We start from the raw sequence: 23,864 nt of genomic DNA on the forward strand, positions 1-23,864 counted from the left end.
CTGCCACCGTGAAACTGGGAGATCCCTGGACCGTAGGGCCAGTAGGACGGCCTTCCAGACCGTGCCGTTCTCCCTTTCTACTTGCCCGTTCCCCCGGGGGTTGTAGCTGGTCGTCCTGCTTGAAGCTATGCCCTTGCTGAGCAGGAACTGGCGCAGCTCGTCACTCATGAAAGAGGACCCCCTGTCGCTGTGGACGTATGCGGGGTAACCGAACAGCGTGAAGATGCTGTTCAGGGCTTTAATGACTGTGGCCGCGGTCATGTCCGAGCAGGGAATGGCAAAAGGGAAGCGGGAGTATTCGTCCACTACATTAAGGAAATACGCGTTGCGGTCGGTGGAGGGGAGGTGCTCTTTGAAATCGAGACTGAGGCGTTCAAAGGGACGGGAAGCCTTAATCAGGTGCGCTCCATCTGGCCTGAAAAAATGCGGTTTGCATTCTGCGCAGATGTGGCAGTCTCTTGTGACTGTGCGGACCTCCTCTAAAGAGTATGGGAGATTGCGGGACTTGATAAAGTGGTAAAACCGAGTGACCCCCGGGTGGCCGAGGTCCTCGTGGAGGGCTTGGGGCGGTCAATTTGTGCGTTGGCACATGTCCCGCGGGATAGGGCATCAGACGGCTCGTTCAGCTTTCCGGGCCGGTACAAGATCTCATAGTTGAAGGTGGAGAGTTCGATCCTCCACCGCAAGATCTTGTCGTTCTTGATCTTGCCCCGCTGTGCATTATCGAACATGAAGGCTACCGACCGTTGGTCAGTGAGGAGAGTGAATCTCCTGCCGGCTAGGTAATGCCTCCAATGTCGCACAGCTTCCACTCTGGCTTGGGCTTCCTTTTCCACTGAGGAGTGGCGGACTTCTGAGGCGTGGAGGGTTCGGGAGAAGAAGGCCACGGGTCTGCCCGCTTGGTTAAGGGTAGCCGCTAGAGCTACGTCAGAGGCGTCGCTCTCGACCTGGAAGGGGAGGGACTCGTCGACGGCGCGCATCGTGGCCTTTGCGATGTCCGCTTTGATGCGGCTGAAAGTCTGGCAAGCCTCTGTCGACAGCGGGAAAGTCGTGGTCTGTATTAGGAGGCGGGCCTTGTCTGCGTACTGGGGGACCCACTGGGCGTAGTATGAAAAGAACCCCAGGCAGCGTTTCAGGGCTTTTGGGCAGTGCGGGAGGGGAAATTCCATGAGTGTGCGCATACGTTCGGGGTCGGGGCCTATTATCCCATTGCGCACTATGTAGCCCAGAATGGCTAGCCGATCGGTGCTAAAAACGCACTTGTCCTCGTTGTACGTGAGGTTCAAGGCTTTGGCAGTCTGGAGGAATTTTTGGAGGTTGGCGTCGTGGTCCTGCTGATCGTGGCCGCAGATGGTAACATTGTCGAGGTACGGGAACGTGGCCCGTAACCCATGTTGATCAACCATTCGGTCCATTTCCCATTGGAAGACCGAGACGCCGTTTGTGACGCCAAAAGGGACCCGTAGGAAATGGTATAACCACCTGTCTGCCTCGAAGGCTTTGTACTTGCGGTCACTTGGGCGGATGGGGAGCTGATGGTAGGCGGACTTGAGGTCCACGGTGGAGAAGACTTTATACTGGGCAATCCGATTGACCATGTCGGATATGCGGGGGAGAGGGTACGCGTCTAGTTGTGTGTACCTGTTGATGGTCTGGCTATAGTCAATGACCATCCTTTGTTTCTCCCCTGTCTTCACTACTACCACCTGTGCTCTCCAGGGACTATTGCTGGCCTGGATTATGCCCTCCTTTAGTAGCCGCTGGACTTCGGAGCGAATGAAGGTCCGGTCCTGGGCGCTGTACCGTCTGCTCCTAGTGGCGACGAGTTTGCAATCCGGGGTGAGGCTCGCAAACAAGGACGGGGGTTGCACCTTGAGGGTGGCGAGGCCGCAGATAGTGAGTGGGGGTATGGGGCCGCCGAATTTAAACGTAAGGCTCTGTAGGTTACATTGAAAATCTAAGCCCAGCAAGGTGGGGGCACAGAGTTGGGGAAGGACGTTAAGTTTGTAGTTTTTGAATTCCCTCCCCTGTACCGTTAGGGTAACTATGCAGAATCCCTGGATCTGTACGGAGTGGGATCCTGCAGCTAGGCAAATCTTTTGTGCGCTGGGGAAGGTAGTTAAGGAACAGCATCTTACCGTGTCGGGATGTATAAAACTTTCCGTGCTCCCGGAGTCGACTAGGCATGGCGTCTCGTGGCCGTTAATTAGGACCGTTGTCGTCGTCGTCTGGAGAGTCCGGGGCCGAGCCTGATCGAGTGTAACCGAAGCGAGCCGTGGTTGTAGTAGTGGGGTGGGGTCCGTTGTTGCCGTCCAAGATGGCGTCGGGGATGGACAAAATGGCCACCCCATACCTCGCCCGTGGCTGAGGGGTCACAAGATGGCGTCGGGGGTGGACAAAATGGCCGCCCCCATGCGTCGTACAGGTCGGGGGCGGTCCAAGATGGCGGGGCCCCTCCTCCCCTCGTGGTGGTCGGGACCCAAAATGGCGGCGTCTGCGGGTCGCACATTGAGTGCTGGGGGGTCTGGGGGGCGCTAGGACCGCGCGGAGTTCCTGCATTGCGAGCGCCCGGGCCGCGGGCGCTAGGACCGCGCGGAGTTCCTTGGCTGCGAGCGCCAGGGCCGCGGGCGCTAGGACCGCGCGGAGCTCCCTCGCCGGGGACAGCGGTAGTCGGGGCCCAGGCCGGCGGGTCAGTACTGCGAGCGCTGGGACCGTGAGGAGCTCCCTCGCCGGGGACGGAGGTGATCGGGGTCCAGGTAAGTTGCGCCGGCGGGTCAGGCGTGGGGCACGGGACGGGGGTGAGGGCCCAGGTCGGCGGCGCCGGCGGGTCAGGCGTGGGGCGCGGGACGGGGGTGAGGGCCCAGGTCGGCGGCGCCGGCGGGTCAGGCGTGGGGCGCGGGACGGGGGTGAGGGCCCAGGTCGGCGGCGCCGGCGGGTCAGGCGTGGGGCGCGGGACGGGTGTGAGGGCCCAGGTCGGCGGCGCTGGCGGGTCAGGCGTGGGGCGCGGGATGGGGGTGAGGGCCCAGGTCGGCGGCGCCGGCGGGTCAGGCGTGGGGCGCGGGACGGGGGTGAGGGCCCAGGTCGGCGGCGCCGGCGGGTCAGGCGTGGGGCGCGGGACGGGGGTGAGGGCCCAGGTCGGCGGCTCCGGCGGGTCAGTCGTGGGGCCGCGAGCGCTGGCACCGCGCGGAGCTCCCTCACCGGGGACAGCGGTGGTCGGGGCCCAGGCCGGCGGGTCAGGCGTGGGGCGCGGGACGGGGGTGAGGGCCCAGGTCGGCGGCTCCGGCGGGTCAGTCGTGGGGCCGCAAGCGCTGGCACCGCGCGGAGCTCCCTCGCCGGGGACAGCGGTGGTCGGGGTCAAGGTAGGCGGTGCCGGCGGGTCAGGCGTGGGGCGCGGGACGGGGGTGAGGGTGGCGTTCGGGATGCGAAAAACCCCCTCCTCTCCGTGGAGAGTGTTGGCCGGCACCCAAATCGGGAGCGCCGGCGACGGGTCGTACATGGACTGCGGGGAGGGGGGTTGGGGAGCGTAGGCGGCGTGCAGGGCTCCCAGTTCTCCCGGGGCCGCGGTGGTCGGGACCCAAAATGGCGGCGCCTGCGGGTCGCACATGGCGTGCTGGGGGGGTTGGGAGGCATAGACTGCCTGTAGGGCTCCCTGTTCTCCCGGGACGGCGGCGACCACGCGGGATCGGCACACCACCGCATAGTGGCCCTTTTTCCCGCAGCTTTTGCAGATGGCTGCGCGGGCCGGACAGCGTTGTCGGGGGTGCTTCGCCTGGCCGCAGAAATAACAGCGGCCTGTGGGGTGTCCGGGGGGGGGGGGGAGGGGGTTTGCCGCGGCGGGTACGTACGGGGCCCAATGGCCTGCCGCGCGGTCGGGGCCGTAGGCGCGGGTATTACGCGCGGCTACGTCCAGCGAGGCTGCCAGGGCCCGTGCCTCTGAGAGTCCTAGTGACTCTTTTTCTAGAAGTCTTTGGCGGATTTGGGAGGATTGCATACCTGCAACAAAAGCATCGCGCATTAACATGTCCGTATGTTCGTTTGCATTCACCGACGGGCAGCTGCAGGCTCTTCCCAAAATCAGCAGCGCGGCGTAGAACTCGTCCATCGATTCTCCGGGAGCTTGCCATCTTGTCGCGAGCTGGTAGCGAGCGTAGATTTGGTTAACTGGGCGAACGTAGAGACTTCTCAGTGCTGTGAACGCCGTCTGGAAATCGCGGGTGTCTTCAATGAGGGTGAAAATCTCCGTGCTCACCCTCGAGTGCAGGACCTGCAGTTTTTGTTCGTCTGAGACTCGGCCTGTGGTCGATGTGATGTAGGCCTCAAAGCAAGTCTGCCAGTGTTTGAAGGCTGCTGCCGCATTCACTGCGTGGGGGCTGATCCTCAGGCATTCTGGAATGATCCTGAGCTCCATAGTCCTTTTTAGGCACGCTTAATAAATTGTGGCGCACAAAGACTCCGTGAGACGAATAGAATGAAGTCGATGAGGCTTTATTAAGCGTGTCTGTTCCCCAACAGCCCGATAGTAAACTGGCCTGCGGGGGAAGGCACCGGCTTCTTATACTTCGCCTTCAGGGCGGAGTATGAGGTCAACAGCCAACCAGGACCCGGGATCTGTCAGCCAATGACATTAGGGCTTCCAGTCCCACATGACCCCCAATACATACTACCACAGTGGCAAAGAGCTGGAATAACGCAACTGAAAGATCTGTTTGTGGATGGGAAGTTCGCGAGTCTGGGAGCGCTGACCGAGAAATATGGGTTGCCCCAAGGGAATGCATTCAGGTATATGCAACTGAGGGCTTTTGCGAGGCAACAGGTGAGGGAATTCCCGCAGCTCCCGACACAAGAGGTGCAGGACAGAGTGATCTCAAAGACATGGGTGGGGGATGGTAAGGTGTCAGATATATATAGGGAAATGAGGGACGAAGGGGAGACTATGGTAGATGAACTAAAAGGGAAATGGGAAGAAGAGCTGGGGGAGGAGATCGAGGAGGGGCTGTGGGCAGATGCCCTAAGCAGGGTAAACTCGTCGTCCTCGTGTGTCAGGCTAAGCCTGATTCAGTTTAAGGTATTACACAGGGCACATATGACTGGAGCACAGCTCAGTAAATTTTTTGGGGTGGAGGATAGGTGTGCGAGGTGCTCGAGAAGCCCAGCGAATCATACCCATATGTTTTGGTCATGCCCGGCACTACAGGGGTTTTGGATGGGGGTGACAAAGGTGCTTTCAAAAGTAGTAGGAGTCCGGGTCGAACCAAGCTGGGGGTTGTCTATATTTGGGGTTGCACAAGAGCCGGGAGTGCAGGAGGCGAGAGAGGCCGATGTTTTGGCCTTTGCGTCCCTAGTAGCCCGGCGCAGGATATTGCTAATGTGGAAAGAAGCCAAGCCCCCGGGGGTGGAGACCTGGATAAATGACATGGCGGGGTTTATAAAGCTAGAGCGGATTAAGTTCGTCCTAAGGGGGTCGGCTCAAGGGTTCACCAGGCGGTGGCAACCGTTCGTCGAATACCTCACAGAAAGGTAGACGGAATGGGAAAAAGAAGGCAGCAGCAGCAGCCCAGGATCCGGGTGGGGGGAGGAGGAACCAGAAGGACTCTCAGGGTTGTTAATATATACTGTATAATATGTATAGGTCGTTGCTACAGATAATTATATATTGGACTGTTAAATTATATTTTTGGAGAGTGTTACTTGTGACAAGGCAGTTGCCAATTAGGGCTAGTTTTCATTTTTGTTATTTATTATTTATTCATTTTTTGTTTATAAAATAGGTCATTGTTATTTGTGTTGTTATAATATTGTGTAAAGGATGCACAATGTACTGTGTTGGTTGACCAAAAATTTTCAATAAAATATTTAATTAAAAAAAAGGGAGGACATAGAGGCGAAAACCGTGGAACTCTACGCCTTGGACTGTGAGCGTGACCGTGCAGTACCCCCGGATTGCTACGCAATGGGATCCGGAGGCCAAGGGGATACTTTGATTGGTAGGGTGTACCATAAGGGAGCAGCGCCTTCCCGTATTTGGATGTACACAGCTCTTGGTGCTCCCGGATTCCAGTAGGCAGGAGGTCACGTGGCCGTTGATTTTCACGCTGGTGGATGCATCGGTCAGAGTGTGTGGTCGGGACTGGTCGATTGACATGGATGCGAGTCGTGGTTGATCGTCGGGTAGTGAGGCGGCCGCTGAGTCAGGGTCCTGAAATGCCGATGGTCTCCATGTGCTGCGGGGTGGACAAGATGGCGGTGCCTGAAGGTCCTGGGGGGTCACAAAATGGCGGCGCCCATGGAACGCACGTTGCGGGGGTGGAGCAAGATGGCGGCGCCCATGAAACGTACGTGTTGTGCGGGGGAGAAGATGGCGGCGCCCATTGCTCGCACATGGGAAGGAGGGTAGGATAGCGGTGCCCATTGTCCGTGACCGGGGGGGGGGCGACCGCTGCCGCTGTGCAGGCCTGGCACACCGCTGCGTAGTGGCCCTTCTTCCCGCAGGCCTTACAAAGGGCAGCGCGGGCCGGGCATCGTTGGCGGGGATGTTTTTTTAAAAAATTTATATTTTTATTCTCCTTTTTCACATTTTCTCCCGCATTTACACCCATCCACAACAAACAATAATCAGCAAGATATGTCAATCCCCATAATAACAACGATCCCATCCGCCCACCAACTCCCAAACATCAGCCCGCATGTTTACATAAACAAATGACAAAAAGGAATCAGGGATTACCCATAGTCACCCTTAATCTACACAGCAGCCCCCCCCCCGCCCAAACTAATGTTCGATGTTATCCAGTTCTTGAAAGTGCATAATAAATAGTGCCCATGATTTGTATAACCCCTCCGAGCTTCCCCTCAGTTCGAACTTAACCTTCTCAAGGGTCAAGTATTCCAACAGGTCCCCCCCGCCACGCCAGGGCACTGGGTGGAGAGACTGCTCTCCATCCCAGCAGGATCCGCCTTCGGGCGATCAACGAGGCGAAGGATATGATATCTGCCTCCGCTCCCGTTTCCAACCCTGGCTGGTCCGACACCCCGAATATGACCTCCTGGGGACCCGGGTCCAGTTTGACATGCACCACCTTGGAAATTACCCGAAACACCTCCTTCCAGTACTCCTCTAGCTTTGGACAGGACCAAAACATATGAACGTGATTCTCTCTCTCTCACCCCCCCCCCCCCACCCCCCACCCCCACCCCGCAACGCTCACACACATCCTCTACTCCTTCAAAAAATCGGCTCATCCTCGCTCTCGTGAGGTGCGCTCTATATACCACCTTCAGCTGTATCAGCCCCAACCTCGCACATGAGGTGGAGGCATTCACTCTCCGGAGCACCTCACACCAGACCCCTCCTCTATAACCTCTCCCAGCTCTTCCTCCCACTTTGCTTTGATCCCTTCCAGTGGTGCCTTATCCTCTTCCAGAATAGCTCCGTACACCACTGACACTGCCCCCTTCTCCAGTCCCTTGTCGTCAACACCTCCTCCAGCAATGTGGAGGCCGGTTTCTCTGGGAAGCTCTGTATCTCCTTCCTGACAAAATCCCGAACCTGCATGTATCTAAACACTTCTCCCTGCTCTAGCCCATACTTCGCTTCCAGCTCCCTCAATCCTGCAAACCGACCCCGAAGAAACAAATCTTTTAGCGTCTTAATCCCCTTCTCTTCCCATTTCCGAAAACTTCCATCCCACCTCCCTGGCTCAAATCTGTGGTTCCCCCGAATCGGCATTTCCCTTGACCCTAAACCCAACCCGAAGTGTTGGCGAAACTGCCTCCAGATTTTCAATGAAGCTATTATTACCGGACTCCCTGAATATTTCCCCGGAGCTATCGGGAGCGGCGCTGTTGCAAGTGCCTTCAGCCCCGACCCCCTGCACAATCTCTCCTCCATTCTGACCCACTGAGAATCAACCCCTCTGACCCAGCTCCGCACTTTCTCCACGTTCGCCGCCCAGTGGTAGTACAACAGGTTCGGGAGACCCAAACCCCCTGCCTGCCTTCCCCTCTGTAGCAGCACCTTTCTCACTCTGGCCACCTTCCCTCCCCATATGAATGAGGTAATCCTTCCCTCAATCTCCCTGAAAAAAGACTTTGGCAGGAAAATCGGTCGGCATTGAAAAATAAACAGGAATCGCAGCAACACGTTCATTTTAACCGCCTGTACCCGACCCGCCAGTGACAGAGGAAGGCCGTCCCACCTTGCCAGATCGGCTTTCACTCTCCCCACCATGGCAGGGGTGTCTTTGTTGGCCGCAAAAATAGCATCGGGGCCCCCCGGAGATCACTGGCTGGCGCTTAGCGCAGGCGTATTTGGTGGGTAGCGCCCCCGCTGGGGCGGCTGCCTGTGAGGCCCATGAAGCGTAGGAGGAGTGGGCCGCGCGGTTGGGGGTGTAGGACTGTACATTGCGCAGAGCGACCGTCATGGAAAGCACTAGTGTTTTAGTCTCTGCGAGGTCGCCGCTGCCTGACAACATCGGACCCAGTCACAGTTGCAAAAGCGTACCTCATAAGGAGATCTGAGTGCTCCTTAGCTGTAACGTCCTGGCAGTCACAGTCCCGAACTAGTGGGATCAGGGCCCTCCAGAAGTCCTCGATTGACTCACCAGGTAGTTGAGTACGCGTTGCCAGCGCGTGTCTGGCAAAGAGCGTGTTCATCTTCTGCCCATAATTTTCTTTGAGTCGAGTCATAGCATCAGCTTAATTGGGCGCATCCTGGATCAGCGGGAAGATTTTGGAGCTGAGTCTGGAGTACAAGATTTGACTCTTCGGAGTCTCTGGAGCAGGGGTCGGCGCCGCGTTGATATACGCTTCAAAACAAGCTAGCCAGTGCTGAAAGTCCTTTCTGGCGTCGCTTGCGTGTGGATCCAGCTGCAGTTGATCTGGTTTAATCCGGAGGTCCATCTTCTGAATCAGATACTAATAAATTGAGGCACGATCAATTTGGCTGGAGACGAAGTTGAATTCAAACTGAGGCTTTATTAGTATCTGAAGTGTGGCCTCCTACAGCAGCTGACAAAATGGCTGCGAGCTGAAGGCCACGCATATTTATAACCGGCTCCTGGGCGGAGCTAGCATGCAGGGGCCCAGGTGAACCTGTAGTGCAGGTTCTACCGTACAACCCTTAATATAGGAACAGTGGTTTACCACATTAATTAAATGGAATTCTAAGTTATTATCAGTAATGGTGATTGGTCATGAAACTACTGGATTGCTGTTTTTTTTTAAATAATCGGATTCACTAATATGTTTTTGGGAAGAACATTTGCTGTCATAACTCAGACTGCTCTATATGTGTTCCAGACCCACAGATATGTGGTGGTTTATCCTGAAATAGCGCAGTAAGCTACTCCAACCACTACAAAAATGTAACATTAATATAGTAAAACCAGATGGATCAATCCAGGGACTGGACACAACAAAGGCATATTGAGCCATGGCAGCCCTGCACAGTTCTTCTCATTAGCGCCAGTAGATTTATGCCAAAAGTAGAAGAGCTGTCCCACAGACAAGTTTAGCAATAACCTAACAGTCATACTCCTAGAATTATACCTTTCAGCCAACACCCCAGATTCCTCCACCTCCATCCCAGGGTCTTTCCACCAGGGGTGGTGATACAGTGTTGTATAATTGGGAAGGAATGGCCTGTGAACCCTCAACATTGGCTCTGAACCCCATGAAGTTTCATGGCCAACGCACCCTCCAATTTTTTTTGTTGGGTGTGTCTGACTTGTTTAAGTGGGAAGTAACTTCATTTTTTCTTTGCATAGCCACATACATGCATTAATTTAAAGAAGCTGACTTGTGCACAGCCAGAGTGGAAGCTTTTGGTTTCTGTACAGTTGCACTGCTTGGAGGGAAGACTATTCTTGACATTAGGTCAAACGTAGGTAAGGAAACTGCCTGCAAAAGATCACCTACAACTGTCTCCCAGATACTGAATCAGTATTGTAATAGCACATTCTAGTGGCCATTTGTGTATGTATGTATATAAACTAAAATTGAAATAAACCAATTCGGTTAAGTACCAGTACTCCATGTGTATGCATCAGTGTTTTGTCCTGCCAGAATATCACAATCTGGCAACAAGAGTTGGATTGTGAATTTCCCCAGCTGAACAAATTTGGGTTTGAAAATTTTCCAATAAACCAGCAGAGGAACAGTGAGGCATTTTATTTTGCTGCAAAATAGACTTAAAAATCTAATCTTAGAAAAAAGGTTGTTTGGACACATGGACTGACCTTCATAGATGGTTAAATTAACAGGTATTAATGGGAGATTGGGAGAGAATAGCTGTGACGAAGAATCTTTAGCTACATATGTGGAGTCACTAGAGATGTTTTTCACTGCTGATAATATCTCCAAAGATTCTGATAATCCTGCTGTTAGTCAGACAGCAGGGGAAAGTAAATGGGTAATATTTTTGACAGAAGCAGGCCCTAAAGTTATAAAACACTGGAGAATTTGCTCATCCCTGCTCACCCAAAAGACACGCCACTGTCGGTCACTTTGGGTAAGTTTGAGCAGCACCACAATCCCAAACAATTGGAGACTATAGAAAGGTATTGGTTTGAAATAAGGAATCAGTTGCCCAGTGAGGACATTGGAGAATTTATCATGGCTTTGGAAAAGTTATCCATTCGTTATAATTTTTGTAGAATTTCAAGAGAGAGCAGGACAGACATTTGTGTGGTTCATGGTGAATGCGGGACACGTTTTGATTTGTGTGGTTTTAAAAAGTGAAAACATTCAGTCAGCTTCTGGCATTGCCAAAGTTAAATTTCGACATAGCTTTCCAAACAGCATTGCCATGGACATGGGGCAACATGACTTGAGAGAAGTTAGAGTTAATAATTGCTACCCAGCCCCCATGATTAACTTTCAAAAATGAATACAGTAAAATGGCGCTGACACTTGTCCCCATTAAATCCCACTCTCTAATAACTGCCTAAAATTGTTAAACTCATGGGCAATTGTTACCTTCAGCCTGGCCAGAAACTGGCCTAATTTGCCTAGTGGTTGCAAGAGTCCTGGCTGTAGGCCCCAACAAAGACAGTTAGTAGTCAAAGTCGTATTACCGGTGCTTAGGCCAACATTGGGCACGACATTGTCCATTTCTGAAGGCAGAAGGAAGATTAAGAAGGGCCAAATTGTCAAGGCATGTAGGAAGAAGGTAAGTAGCAATTTACTGTATTTGTTTTTGAAAGTAAATAGCAAAAATACGAGCTGGAAAAACGGTGTCACTGCATATGGTTGTTGAACTGTAGGCTGATGAGGGGGTTGGTTGAGATCCACACGATCCAAAGCACAATGAGGAAATTCACAAGGCATCATGGCTCAAGTAATGTTGGATGGAGCTCTTGTAAACATGAGGTTGACACGGGTGCATCTGTTAGCATGATTTCTGAATCACTATTTTAAAGTTGAGTCAACATCAGCTGAAGGAATCAGAGCTATGAATTTACAGAGGAGAGGAAATACCCAATGGAAGTGTCACAGTGGAGTTGGTTTTGGATGATCAGGCCTCCCAGCTGATGTGGAGAATGCGTCTCAGAGTGTTGATGGTACCTCTCCAGGGCCATGAGGTGACATCGACACCTAGTCCAAGTTTCTGAGGCGTGTGGAAGAGTTGGGAGGATGACTGCCTTTGACGAGGATCTTGGTGTCAGCACAGATATCATAGTCATCAATGACTCTTATCTTTAGGCATCTGAAGAACATGCTAGCAGATTGGAAACAATGTTGCATCTCTGCATCGATGTCTGCTTTAAATGAGAGGTGGCTCCCAGGTAGGGGTAATGTTCCACGTTAGGCAGGGTGATCTTAATCTTGACCTTGATGGAGGGAGAGACTGGATTTTGCCCTGGGGCGAGTTGGTAAAGGACTTGAGTCTTTGAAACCGATTCTTCGTTGTGTTTCCGCGAAGATGTCAAGCATAGCTTGGAGATTCTCTTCTGAGAGAGTTGAGGTGGCGATGTCATCCACATACTGAAATTCCATATGCAATGTCAGTGTTGTTTTCTTCTGTCCATCCTTTAAATGATGTCCACTCCACTGGGAAATTTATTCTTGACCGGTGAAGGATGGTAGCGATGAAGATGGAGAAAAAGGTGGGGGGATGACACTTTCCTGCTTGACTCCAGACTTGACCTCTAAGGCTTTTGTCTTATTTCCATCGGAGAGGATTGTCGCCGGCTTGTAGGAGGATGTTGATGAATGTCTGGACAGCCGGTCTTTGACAGGGTCTTCCATAGCACTTTCTGATTGACTGAATCAAAGCCTTGGTCAGATTGATGAAGGCTTGTATCTGTTGTATGTGGCCCTGGTGGCAAGTGTATGGGCAGATTAGATGAGTTCATGGAGTTTCGGGTTGCACAGGGAATGAGGCATAGTATCTGCTGTCGCCGCTGCTGTTTGCACTTGTGATAGATCCCTTGGTGATTGCCCTTAGGGGATCAGTAGAGTGGCAGGGGATTTTGAGGGGGAGTAGGGAATACCGGGTGTCGCTGTACGCAGACAACATGTTGCTTTTTGTGTCGGACCCGCCAGACAGTATGAGGAGAATTATGGACACATTGGAGACATTTAGGGCCTTCTCGGGTTATAAGTTCAATGTCGGAAAGAGTGAGGTGTTCCCGGTGAATGCGACGGGCTGGGGAACCAATCTGGGTTTGTTGCTATTTAGGGTTGCTAGGGACAGGTTCAGGTATCTAGGGGTCCAGGTAACGGGGTAGTGGTTGACGATGCACAAGTGGAACCTGACAACATTACTGGAGGAGGTTAGGGGGGGATTTTAGGAGATGGGATATGTTATACCTGACATTGGCAGGGGGTCCAGGTTGTAAAAATGAATCTTCTGCCAAGGTTCCTGTTTTATTCCAGACCCTCTCAATCTTCACTTCAAATGCCTTTTTCCAGAAACTGGATGCAGCGATTTCGGAGATAACATGGGCGGGGAAGGAACCTAGGGTGAAGAGGGCCCTGCTACAGATGCAGAAAGGGGGGTTGACGCTACCAAACCTGCTGCATTACACTGGGTGGTGAACGTGGAGAAGGTGAGGTGGTGGTGGGAAGGAGAGGGTTTAGAGTGGGTTAGGATGGAGGAGGAGACCTGTAGAGGGTCCAGCCTGAGGGCCATGGTGATGGCGTCACTTCTGCTGGTGCCGGGGAGGTACACGGTGATGCACGATCAATGACCACTAAAGCGAGGTTGTAGTCCAACTGAAGGCTTTAATAAGCTAGATGTTTCCCCCAGCAGCTCAGGTACAGAATGAAGGCTGCTGGGGCGGCACGGGTTCTTATACCCCGCCTATCAGGGCGGAGCTATCATACATTCTAACCAATAGAAAGCATACAGTTTCCACCAATGGTGCTTTAGCCTATCAGGTACCGTAATACCTATAATACCACACACGGTGAACCCTACAATCACGGAGTGGAACCAGGAGACACTTTAGGATGGAGGTGATGCCGGTTCTAACACCGTTGTGTGGAAACCACGGGTTTAAGCTGGGGGAGATGGATGGCATGTATAGGAAGTGGAGTGAGAGTGGTGGGGCAGGGGAGGGTGAGGGATTTGTACCTGGAGGAGAGGTTTGCAGGTCTGAAAGAGCTGCGGGAGAGGTTTGAGTTGCCCAAGGGAAACAAATTCAGGTACATGCAACTGAGGGACTTTGCGTGGAAGGAATGGAGAGCGTTTCCCAAGCTGCCGGAATATACCCTGCTGGAGCGGTTACTGCTACCGGATGAGGGCAGGATTGGTGATATAGATGGGTGGCTGGGGGAGCAAGGGTGGTGAGGATTAAGAACAAATGGGAGGAGGAGCTGGGAGGGAGATAAGATGAGGAGTGAGGCGATGCATAGGGTTACACCTGGCATTTCTCTTGAGGTTGCTGAGCAGTGAAAATTATGTCTGCTGTTCCACAGTTTGGTCGGAAGCCGCACTGGCTTTCCCAAAGGATTTCTTCAGAGGTTGGGAGAAAGCGGTTAGCAAGGATTCAGGCAATGATCTTCCTGGCGATTGAGAATAGGGAGATTCCTCGGCAAATGCCACAGTCCATTTTGTCTCCTTTCTTGAAGATGGTGGCGATGACAGCATCTATGAAGTCGGCAGAAATTTATTCTCTGGCACAGGTTTTCAGCAACAGCTGATGGAGGTGAAAATCTCCACTGGAATCCCATCCACTCCTGCAACTTTTCCATTCTTCACGTGTTTAATAGTGGCTTTGACATCATCCATGCTTGGTGGGCCAAGGTTATCCTTGATGGGGAATTTCAGGGTTTCCACAAACACATGCTCATCTATGATTGTATCATGGTTTAAAAGTCCTTTGAAGTGTTCTGTCCATCGAAGGGTGCTGTTTTCACTGTCACTCAAGAGGGTTCTGTCCTTTCTCCACACCGGTTTGAGGCCTGGGATGTTGGGTATGTATATTGCCTTGGGCAGCACGGTGGCGCAGTGGTAGCACTGCAGTCTCACGGCGCCGAGGTCCCAGGTTCGATCCCGGTTCTGGGTCACTGTCCATGTGGAGTTTGCACATTCTCCCCGTGTTTCCTAGGTTTCGTCCCCACAACCCAAAGATGTGCAAGGTAGGTGGATTGAACACGCTAAATTGCCCCCTAATTGGAAAAAAAGAATTAGGTACTCTAAATTAAAAAAAAAAAGAAATGTATATTGCCTTGGTGGCACTGAAGAAGCCCCAGTTTGTTGGAATGGAGTTGCAGCCCCTTAGTTTTCTTAGTCCACCATTGTTTTTTGATTTTCCCTAGTTCTTCTTTATACCTCTGCCTTGGCTGATTAATAATCTCTCCTCTTTGCCTTACTGGTTATGCCATTTTGCTCGGCACTGAGAGCTTTCCTCTTCTTCTTGTCGATAAGGTCTTGGATGATGTGGTTGTTCTCGTCAAACCAGTCTTGTTGTTTCCTGGTCTTATAACCAATGGTTTCTTCACAGCTTGAGATGATGGCTGTCTTCAGCACTTTCCAGTTTTCCTTCACTCCATTAGAATAGGACACTTTGGAGATTTTGGAGAAGGCATTGTTGGAAGTTCACTGGCAGGCTTGGCTCTTGAAGCCACTCAATGTTTATTTTTTTTTCTGAGTTGTTTCTTCACCTTCCGCTGCTTTTGGTTGAATTTGATGGACATAAGAGGAGCAGATGAGCTGGTGGTCAGTCCAGCTGTCAGCTGCGCTGATCATTGCTTTGGTCTCAGGATCGGATGATGACAAAGTCGATCAATACACTACCCAATACGCTAAGGAGAAAGTAGACTAAGATACTGAAAAGACTTGAGACTGAGAACATCACCTTTAAGGTAGAACAGAGTAATTGGGCTACTCCAATTGTGGTAGTACCAGAGTCATATGGTAGTATAAGAATTTGTGGTAATTATAAGGAAATGGTAAATTGAGTATTAGAATGTAATCCACTCGATACTTTGCCAAACATGGAAGATCTGTTAATAATATTGTCAGAAGGCAGCATGGTGGCACAGTGGTAGCACTGCAGTCTCACGGCGCCGAGGTCCCAGGTTCGATCCCGGCTCTGGGTCACTGTCCGTGTGGAGTTTGCACATTCTCCCTGTGTTTGCGTGGGTTTCGCCCCCACAACCCAAAGATGTGCAAGGTAGGTGGATTGAACACGCTAAATTGCCCCTTAATTGGAAAAAATGAATTGGGTACTCTAAATTTATTTTTAAATTTTGTTAAAAAATAATGTTGTCAGGAGTCAAGACTTTTCACACAAATACCTATCTGCAACTTGAGTTCGACAATAAGCCATATTTTAAAAATTCTTTCATGGGATGCGGGCGTTGTTGGGAAGGTCAGCAGTTGTTCCCATCCCTAATTGCCCTTGAATTGAGTGGCTTGCTAGGTCTCTTATTCTATTTTTTTGAAAATATTTTTATTGATTTACAAAACAATGCTAAACCAATACATATTCACAACAGAGTAGCATCCCAACAACAACTGTGACCATGACCCCCTCCCCCCCCCCCCCCCCCCCCGTAACGCATCTCTCCTTATTAGAGGAAAGATGTGGCATTGGAGGCAGTTCAGCGGACGTTCACCCGATTGATTCTGGGGATGAAAGGGTTGACGTATGAAGAGAGATTGAACAGTTTGGGCTTGTACTCGCTGGAGTTTAGAAGGATGAGAGGGGATCTGAACGAGGTTTATAAAATACTAAAAGGGATTGATAAAGTGAACATAGACCAAATGTTCCCTCTTGTGGGGTAATCTAGAACAAGAGGTCACGGATAGAGGTTGAGAGGCAGTAGACTTAAAACTAAGTTGAGGAGGAGCTACCACCCGCAGAGAGTGGTACATTTGTGGAACTCGCTGCAGTAGAGTCTGCATTATTAAATGGTTTCAAGGAGGAGATAGATATATTTCTGATGAAAAATGGGTTAAGGGATATGGGGGAATAGGCAGGGAGGTGGATTTGAGACTAGGAAGAGATCAGCCATGACCTGATTGAATGATGGAGTAGGCTTGAAGAGCTGAATTGCCTTCTTCTGTTCCTAATTCCTATGTCCTATGTTCCATTTCAGGGCAGTTAATAGGTAACCACTTGGAGTCATATGAAGGCCAGACCAGGTAAGGACATAAGTGAACCAGAATGATTTTCATGACAATTGAAGATAGTTTCATGGTCACCATTACTGAGACTAGCTTTCAATTCTAGATTTCATTAACTGAATTTAAATTCCATCAGCTGCTATGTGGAATTTGAATACATGTACCTCGGGAATGAGCCTGGGTTTCTGGATTACTAGTCCAGTGACAATGCCACTATATCATCATCTCCCCTAATATTTGACCTTTAACACACAGATTGGATTTTTCCGGCTGTTCTCACCGGCGGGACCTTCCGGTCCTGCTGATAGCGAATCCCCATCGCAGGTTCCCCAATGGCGGGGTTGCATAAAACGGGAAACCCCATTGACAACTGCTGGCCAAAGATTGGTCGCCATGGCAAAACACGCTGTGGAAAATCCCCCCCACGGTCTTTTTCAGTTTCATAGGTTGTCACTTGGTGTTTATCCAGATCCCAGAATTTTCCAAGGGGCATGAACCAAATGTTGCAAAGAATCCAGGGAATAGTATGCTACTTGGGTTACATACTTCTTTCAGCTCTAAACAGGCAGACCTACGATAACAGACTGAAAAAGCAAGGTGTTTGGTCGAAGGTACACTAATTTGAAATGTATCAAAACTCTGTAGAGTATTTGGGTCTGTTGCTCTATAACAATGTTGGTGAACCACAAGCCTTCCCTTATATCGATCAAATGACCACACAACCAGTTAGTTGTTCAAAAGATGGTTTATTTACATACACAAGAGTTATCTCGATATGCAAACACAATATCTACTATGAGTTAAACTACACCTATCAGCTACAATAACCTATACTTAACTTCAGGGCGACCGATACTGTGCAAATGGATAAGGCTTTTATCTGGATTTCACTTGGCTGGTTCGAAGAAAGCGGCTCTGTTTCTGCTGGGCTCATCCGTCAGGTAGTGATCATTGGTCTTGAACTTGGCTGGCTGTTCCTGCTACAGTTGGGTTGGCACAGGCCGGATCCAAAAGAGACAGAACACATGGCTGTGCTCGCTTTTATCCCTCTGGGATTTCGCGCTCTTTGGGGTGGTCCTTAACCTTCGACCCAATAGTTCGACAGGGCTCTGATCACTGTCTTCGATTTCGGCCAATAAAGAGGCGGGTGCCTTGGTGGCTGGGCGGGTCCTTAGCGGTCATTGACCTTGGCAGTTGGGCTTTCTGAATAAGGGGAGTGGCGCCAATCAGTCTGTGGCTGTACCGGTTGCTTGATTGGAGTTCTATTGTCCTGGGAAAATGGGCAATTAAAATGCAAACGAGCGGGGGTTTCGATCAGGTCTGATTACCTGTATTTCAGGGGGAAAAAAGGCTCTTTGGCCTGGGTTGGCCATAATTCCCATGGTCCTTTGCAGGTGGCCATCTTAGATGGCTACATTCCGTCCTCTTGATCCTGAACGCGAAGCGTGGTGGATCACACTATTGATCTCTGTTCATCCTTAGTGGCTGGTCACCCTTGGTCAAGGCAAGGTTCTACTCTACTCTATCTTATGGTTTGGGACATTTACCTAATATTCCATTAATACATCCATAAATTAATTCATCTCTAATGGTAACTATAATCAGGTCTCTATAAAACATTTAATTTATCCGCACAGTTGATTTCTAGCTGACGCTATCTAAGCTACACTCATGCTGCTGGTGAATATCAAAGAACTTATATACAGTACAAAACTTAAAACAGCAGCATTACATTTCTATTTAATCCTAATAAAGTTAAAGAGGTACATGGTTTATTTTTAGCAGCGATTGTTACATGAGTTCAATTTTGTTGAATTCCAAAGAAGGAGGATCGGACTGTATATATCGGGGAGCGGGAGGCTTTTGCTCGCCATTTATGGAGTCGGAGTATCTGAATTACACTGCAGATTATTGCAATTACTAGAAGGGCCTCTACTATGTATGAAAGGGGGTTCCATTTGGCAATGTTTTCTCACCAAGTGGGGGTTTCGATGTCTGTCTTTATGTGTGATGTAGTGTCCGGGCTGGTGGTGGCCTGTTGTGTGGTAGTGTTCGGGGCTGGTGTGGGGTTTGTTACAAAATTCCATTGCGCGCAGTTGCAGAAATCCAGCGATGATCCAAACGCATGTCAGCAGTCCTTGCTTCATCCTGGGTTTTCTGTTTTCCGGGTAATCCTGGGGGTGCAAGCATAGTATCTGTTATTATCTTTGGTTAATATCTCATTTTATTAGTCTTTCTCTCCTTACTCCAATTACCCGTTATGATTGTCACCATGTGTGACTGCCTCATTTTTTTTTTGAAATACCATTTTGGAGAGACAAGAAATGCAAATTTTTAAAGTACAGAGACTCTCGCAGCGTGTGGTCGATACGAGGAGTGGTATGACAACTTCTTCGACCAGTCTTTTCTTTACTTGCAACCAGTGGTGGTTGAGGCCTATCTTAACCAGCTGAATTTCAGGGCGGCCAGTTTTATAGAATTCCGTCCCAGGGTTCAGAGGTAGTTCGCATGTAGAAGCGTGCATAGCAACCAATTGTGTAATATGTATAAATAGCAGGTGGGGAGTGACCAGGGGGTAGCGGGAGGTAAAGGAAAGAAGCGGTGAGCGTACGGAACGTGGCAAAATGCATTCTTTATACCACAACCAAAGGGAGAGTAGAGAAGGTGAAACTAAGGCCTGCCAAAGACAGTGCAGAGGGTAGAGAACCATTCCAGAGCGTATGAAGTGACGGGAACATGAGGTGCGTGTGGGCCGCTGCAGGATAAGAATGGGTGGAATCCCCGGGTAGGGCGGGGGTTAGTGCCGTTACTCCACTATCCGAGCTTAACTGACCGGATGAGTTTGGGGTCCTCAGGTAGGGTGGGGATTAGTGCCGTTACTCCCTACCTGGGTGGCCTGTAAGAGTTTGTAGTCGTGTGGAAACTTGCCATAAAGACTGGGAGAACAGTGATCTGTTTCCCCACAAACTTGTGCCTTTAACTGACATTGGGTATCGTACCCTCGAATCAGAAGAGTAATTTTTTGTCGGGCGACATGAATTAAAACCATGTAGTAGAAAAAAGAAGAAGGAAAAAGGCAGGCAGGCTCCATCAGAACTTAGACACCTTAATACTTAGGCGGTGTCTCTTCTCATCATCTGGACACCTCAGGGTTCTGTACCAAACAATATTATAAAAGCATTACCGTAACGAGAGACATATCTGAATCATCACCATCTCCCGGTTGCCAAACTCGTGCCTGCCGTTTCTGTGCCTTGGCCGCATGGGCCGTCGGATAATCGTCGTGCCTTACTAGCCTGCAAGAGTTGTCACGGTGCCAAAGCGGGGCTTGTTTTTCGTGAGGCATAGGGGCGGTGGGAGTGGAGGGCAAGTTACTGTGGTCGGGCAGTGGCTGTGGCGGTGGCTGGAGGAGGGCATATAGGGGGTCAAAGATATCTAAGTCGTGGTTCCCGGGGCTGGGGTGACTGGGGGCAGAGAGATCGCGCCAGTGTTCAGCGATAGTAATCAAATCTGGGAGGCTCTCAGTCGTCGGAGTCAAGTTCAAGGTGCAAGTCTGTACCTGTGGGCGGAGACAAGTTCGGGTCTGTGGGCGTGGACAAGGGATAAATGCCGGCATGGATGGGGGAGGGTTGGCATAGGGGTTGGACTAGATTGTCGATGGGCGGGGCGTAATCGTCTCCTATTGCCAGAGAGATGTGGTGGGAGTGGCTACATTGTGATCCGTAGACTTTGAGTTGGCTGATGTGGAACCAACCAGTTTTACCGTTGGGGTACGTCATCTTGTACACGGAGGGGCTCACTTTGTCGGAAATGGAGTAGGGTCCTGCAAATTTGGGGGAGAGGAAAGAACCGGGGTTGCAAAGTGAAACCAATACTTGCTGACCGACTGTGTATTCTACGGGGTGGACGGTTTAGTCAAAGCAGGCTTTACTCTGCTTCCTTCTAGCGCCTAATCGGACAGCTGCAGCGAGTTGTGCTGCTTTAATGTTATCTGTAACCTGTTGGACTGCTTTTTCGTGGGTGAGGGCGGTTACTGTGGCGCTTGCCAGATTGAGACCTAAAAAATATTCAATACCCTTCATGGGTCGCCCGGTCATGAGAGTGTGGGGGGTGAAACCTGTTGAACTGGAAACGGTGTTCCGAATAAACATGAGAGCAAATGGGAGGACTGTGTCCCACGTGGTATTGTCCTGTTGCACCATCTTCCTAATGGTCGCTTTTACAGTTCGATTCATTCTCTGAAGACAATGCCACTGGATTGGGGGGATATGCTATATGGAATTTCTGCCTGATCCCCAAAATTGTAAAACATTTTGCATGACTCTGCCGGTGAAGTGAGAACCTTGGTCTGACTCAATGCTGCGGGGGAAACCCCAGCGTGTGAATATCTGTTGGGTCAAAAAATTAGTGGTGGCCTTTGCTGTGTTTGTCCGTGAGGGAAATGCTTCTACCCATTTAGTAAAGGTGTCGACTACAACCAGCAAGTACTTGAAAACGTTTCTGCAAGGGGGAAGGGGGCCAATGTAATCGATTTGTAAGTTTGTCCAAGGGCCATTCACAGGTCGGCTGTGACGTAATTGTCCTTTCTTTGAGTAACGTTCAGGATTGTCCTGAGCACAGATAAGGCAATTCTCGACATAACGGATTACATCGCTTTTTAAATCGGGCAACCAACACAAAGGTCTTAAATGGGCAATGGTATTGTCTATCCCCTGATGTCCATGTCCATCATGAAATTGGTAAATGAGCTGGTTTCTGTCCTGGAAGGGGACCACATAAATTCCGTTTTTTTAAACTATGCCATCCTGTACAGTCAGTGAGTCCTTCCATTTATCATAGGGGGCTGGGAAGTTGCCGTCTAAAACCCGTTTGAGATTGTCATCTACTTCTTGGGCTTGGGATAGATCCTCAATATTGGTCTGGGAAACCTAGACTGAGTGTATCGGTTCGCTTTCGGGTGGCTGCCAGAAGTGACCATGGCGTGATCCTGCTTTGGCTAAGCATCTGCCTTTACATTACCGGGTGGGGAGGAGCGATGATGGCTTCTTACTTTAATAATACCGTGTGTGCGATCTGAGGCTGTCTTGAGAATGTGCTTTAACAACGGGGCAGAGGGTAGGGGTTTTCCATCAGCTGAAACAAAACCTCGAGATTCCCACAGGGGCAGGAATTCTGTTAAGCTGTTGCACACATTCAGGCTTTCCGAGTGTATGTCTGCGGGAGTTGGAAAAGAGTCGGGATGCTGAATTACATAGGCTATGGCTGCGAGTTCTGCTGCTTGTGAACCTAGGTGGCCGGGCAATTTTAAAGAGATCTCTTCTAGTGGGTGTCCCTGCACGTCTTCCACGTAAATTCCACAATCAGTAATTCTAACTCCATTTGCGATTGTGGAGGAACCGTCTACATAAATTTTCAAAGTACCCCCAGTGGTTTGGGAATTCTGTGTCTTACTGCCTGCTCGTGGGTGTAGTGACTTTGGGATAAAGGGTCCTGTGTGGTTTTGGGCTGCTATGATCTGGCACTCATGTGCGGTCCCTGCATATTGCAGATTATCGGCCAGAAATGTGTGGGTTTTAGTGCATTTTACCGTAATGTCCCTGCCTTGTAACAGTAGTGTTCAGCGAGCTGCTCTGATTTGGCTGACTGAACCATCCTTTAATCTACTGTCTAGTAATAGTTGCAAGGGGGTGTGCTCGGTCAAGATCGTGACTGGGTTGAGGCCTGTGATGTACGCAAAGTACTGTACTGCCCCCAAAACTGCCAGCAAGTGCCGTTCGGAGGCTGAGAATCCTTGCTCTACGGGGTCTAATACTCTTGAGGCATAGGCTATGGGTCCTAAGTGATCATGTCGTTCTTGCAGGAGTACTGCTGATAAGGTTCGGTCGGTGGTTGCTACTTCTATGGCATAGGGCAAGTCTGGGTCTGGAACTTGTAAAGCGGGGGCTGTGCCTAGGGCGCGTTTTAAATCAGCAATGGCATCTGTGTGCTGCGGAAGCCATTCCCATGGGGTGTTCTTTTTAAGGAGCTCTGAGGGTGGGGCTGCTTTAGTGGCAAAAGCATCTATATAATTTCTGCACTATCCTACCAAACCTAGGAATGACCGGAGTGCAGTGACATTTTGGGGCAGGGGCAATTTAACGATGGACTCGATCCATTTTTGCTCAATTTCTCTCTTCCCGTGGGTGATGATGGTGCCTAAATAAATAATCTTTTCCTTTAAAATCTGGGCCTTTTTGGGATTTACCTTACATCCAATTGATTGCAGTAGGATTGGTAATTCCGATAAGAGCTCTACGTGTTCCTCTTTTGTGTCCGTTTGCAAGAGCAGAACGTCTACATATTGTATTAGGCATTCAGGGCGGGAAAATTTCAAAAGTCCGTTGTCCAATTGTTGGTGGAAAATGGAGGGGGAGTTATGGAATCCTTGTGGGAGGCATGTCCACGTGTACTGCTGCCCTTGAAACGTAAATGCGAACTTATACTGGCAGGCCCCGTCTAACGGGATGGACCAAAAGCCATTGCTGATGTCTAGCACTGTGAAATATTTTGCCTGTACTCAAACAGCATGGTCTCAGGACTCGTGGCAACAGTGGGGGCTGCTAAAGGGGTTACCTTATTAAGTTCTCGGTAGTCGATCGTTAGTCATTGTGAACCGATTACGGTCTGGTTACCTGTGTTTCAGAAACACATAGGCTCTGTATCTGTCTGAGTCCTGGGTTGGCCATAATTCCCATGGTCCTTTGCAGGTGGCCATCTTAGATGGCTACAGGTCACAGGTTAGATAAAGATGGGTTATGCCCTACCAAGAGTAGGTTCAAGCAATAAGAAACACATCTTACCCTCAGAATATCTGAGATCAGATTGGCTTGGGGCTTAGTATGGTAAATTCATATCAACTTTGGCAACTATATTGCCTCTATTGAATGAATCCTTCAGGAAAGGAGTTCTGTGAAATTGGGGCGAAGGTGTGTCAAAGCATTCAAGTTCTGTAAAAAAGTCAATTGGTAGATGGCACAATGCTTGTAAATTACAAAGTGTCCAAAAAGATTTTATACAGCACGGCAGGGCACTGGTTAGCACTGTTGCTCCACAGCGCCAGGGTCCCAGGTTCAATTCCCGCTTGGGTCACTGACTGTATGGAGTCTGCACGCTCTCCCAGTGTTTGTGTGGGTTTCCTCCGGGTGCTCTGGTTTCCTCCTACAAGTCCTGAAAGACGTGCTTGTTAGGTGAATTGGACATTCTGAATTCTGCCTCTGTGTACCCCAGACGCCAGAGTGTGACAGCTAGG

General features: G+C 50.3%; 1 long non-coding RNA gene across 1 annotated transcript in view; it reads left to right on the forward strand.

Moving 5' to 3' along the window:
* Positions 1 to 23,864, forward strand: part of LOC140426511 (uncharacterized) — a 65,528-nt gene that overhangs the window by 9,666 nt on the left and 31,998 nt on the right. Inside the window, exon 2 of the long non-coding RNA XR_011948217.1 lies at positions 16,549 to 16,594. This is a non-coding gene — a long non-coding RNA (uncharacterized lncRNA). The remainder of the gene's footprint in view (positions 1 to 16,548; positions 16,595 to 23,864) is intronic.

Source organism: Scyliorhinus torazame, chromosome 7 (genome assembly GCF_047496885.1).
Source record: "Scyliorhinus torazame isolate Kashiwa2021f chromosome 7, sScyTor2.1, whole genome shotgun sequence".
NCBI lineage: Eukaryota > Metazoa > Chordata > Chondrichthyes > Carcharhiniformes > Scyliorhinidae > Scyliorhinus > Scyliorhinus torazame.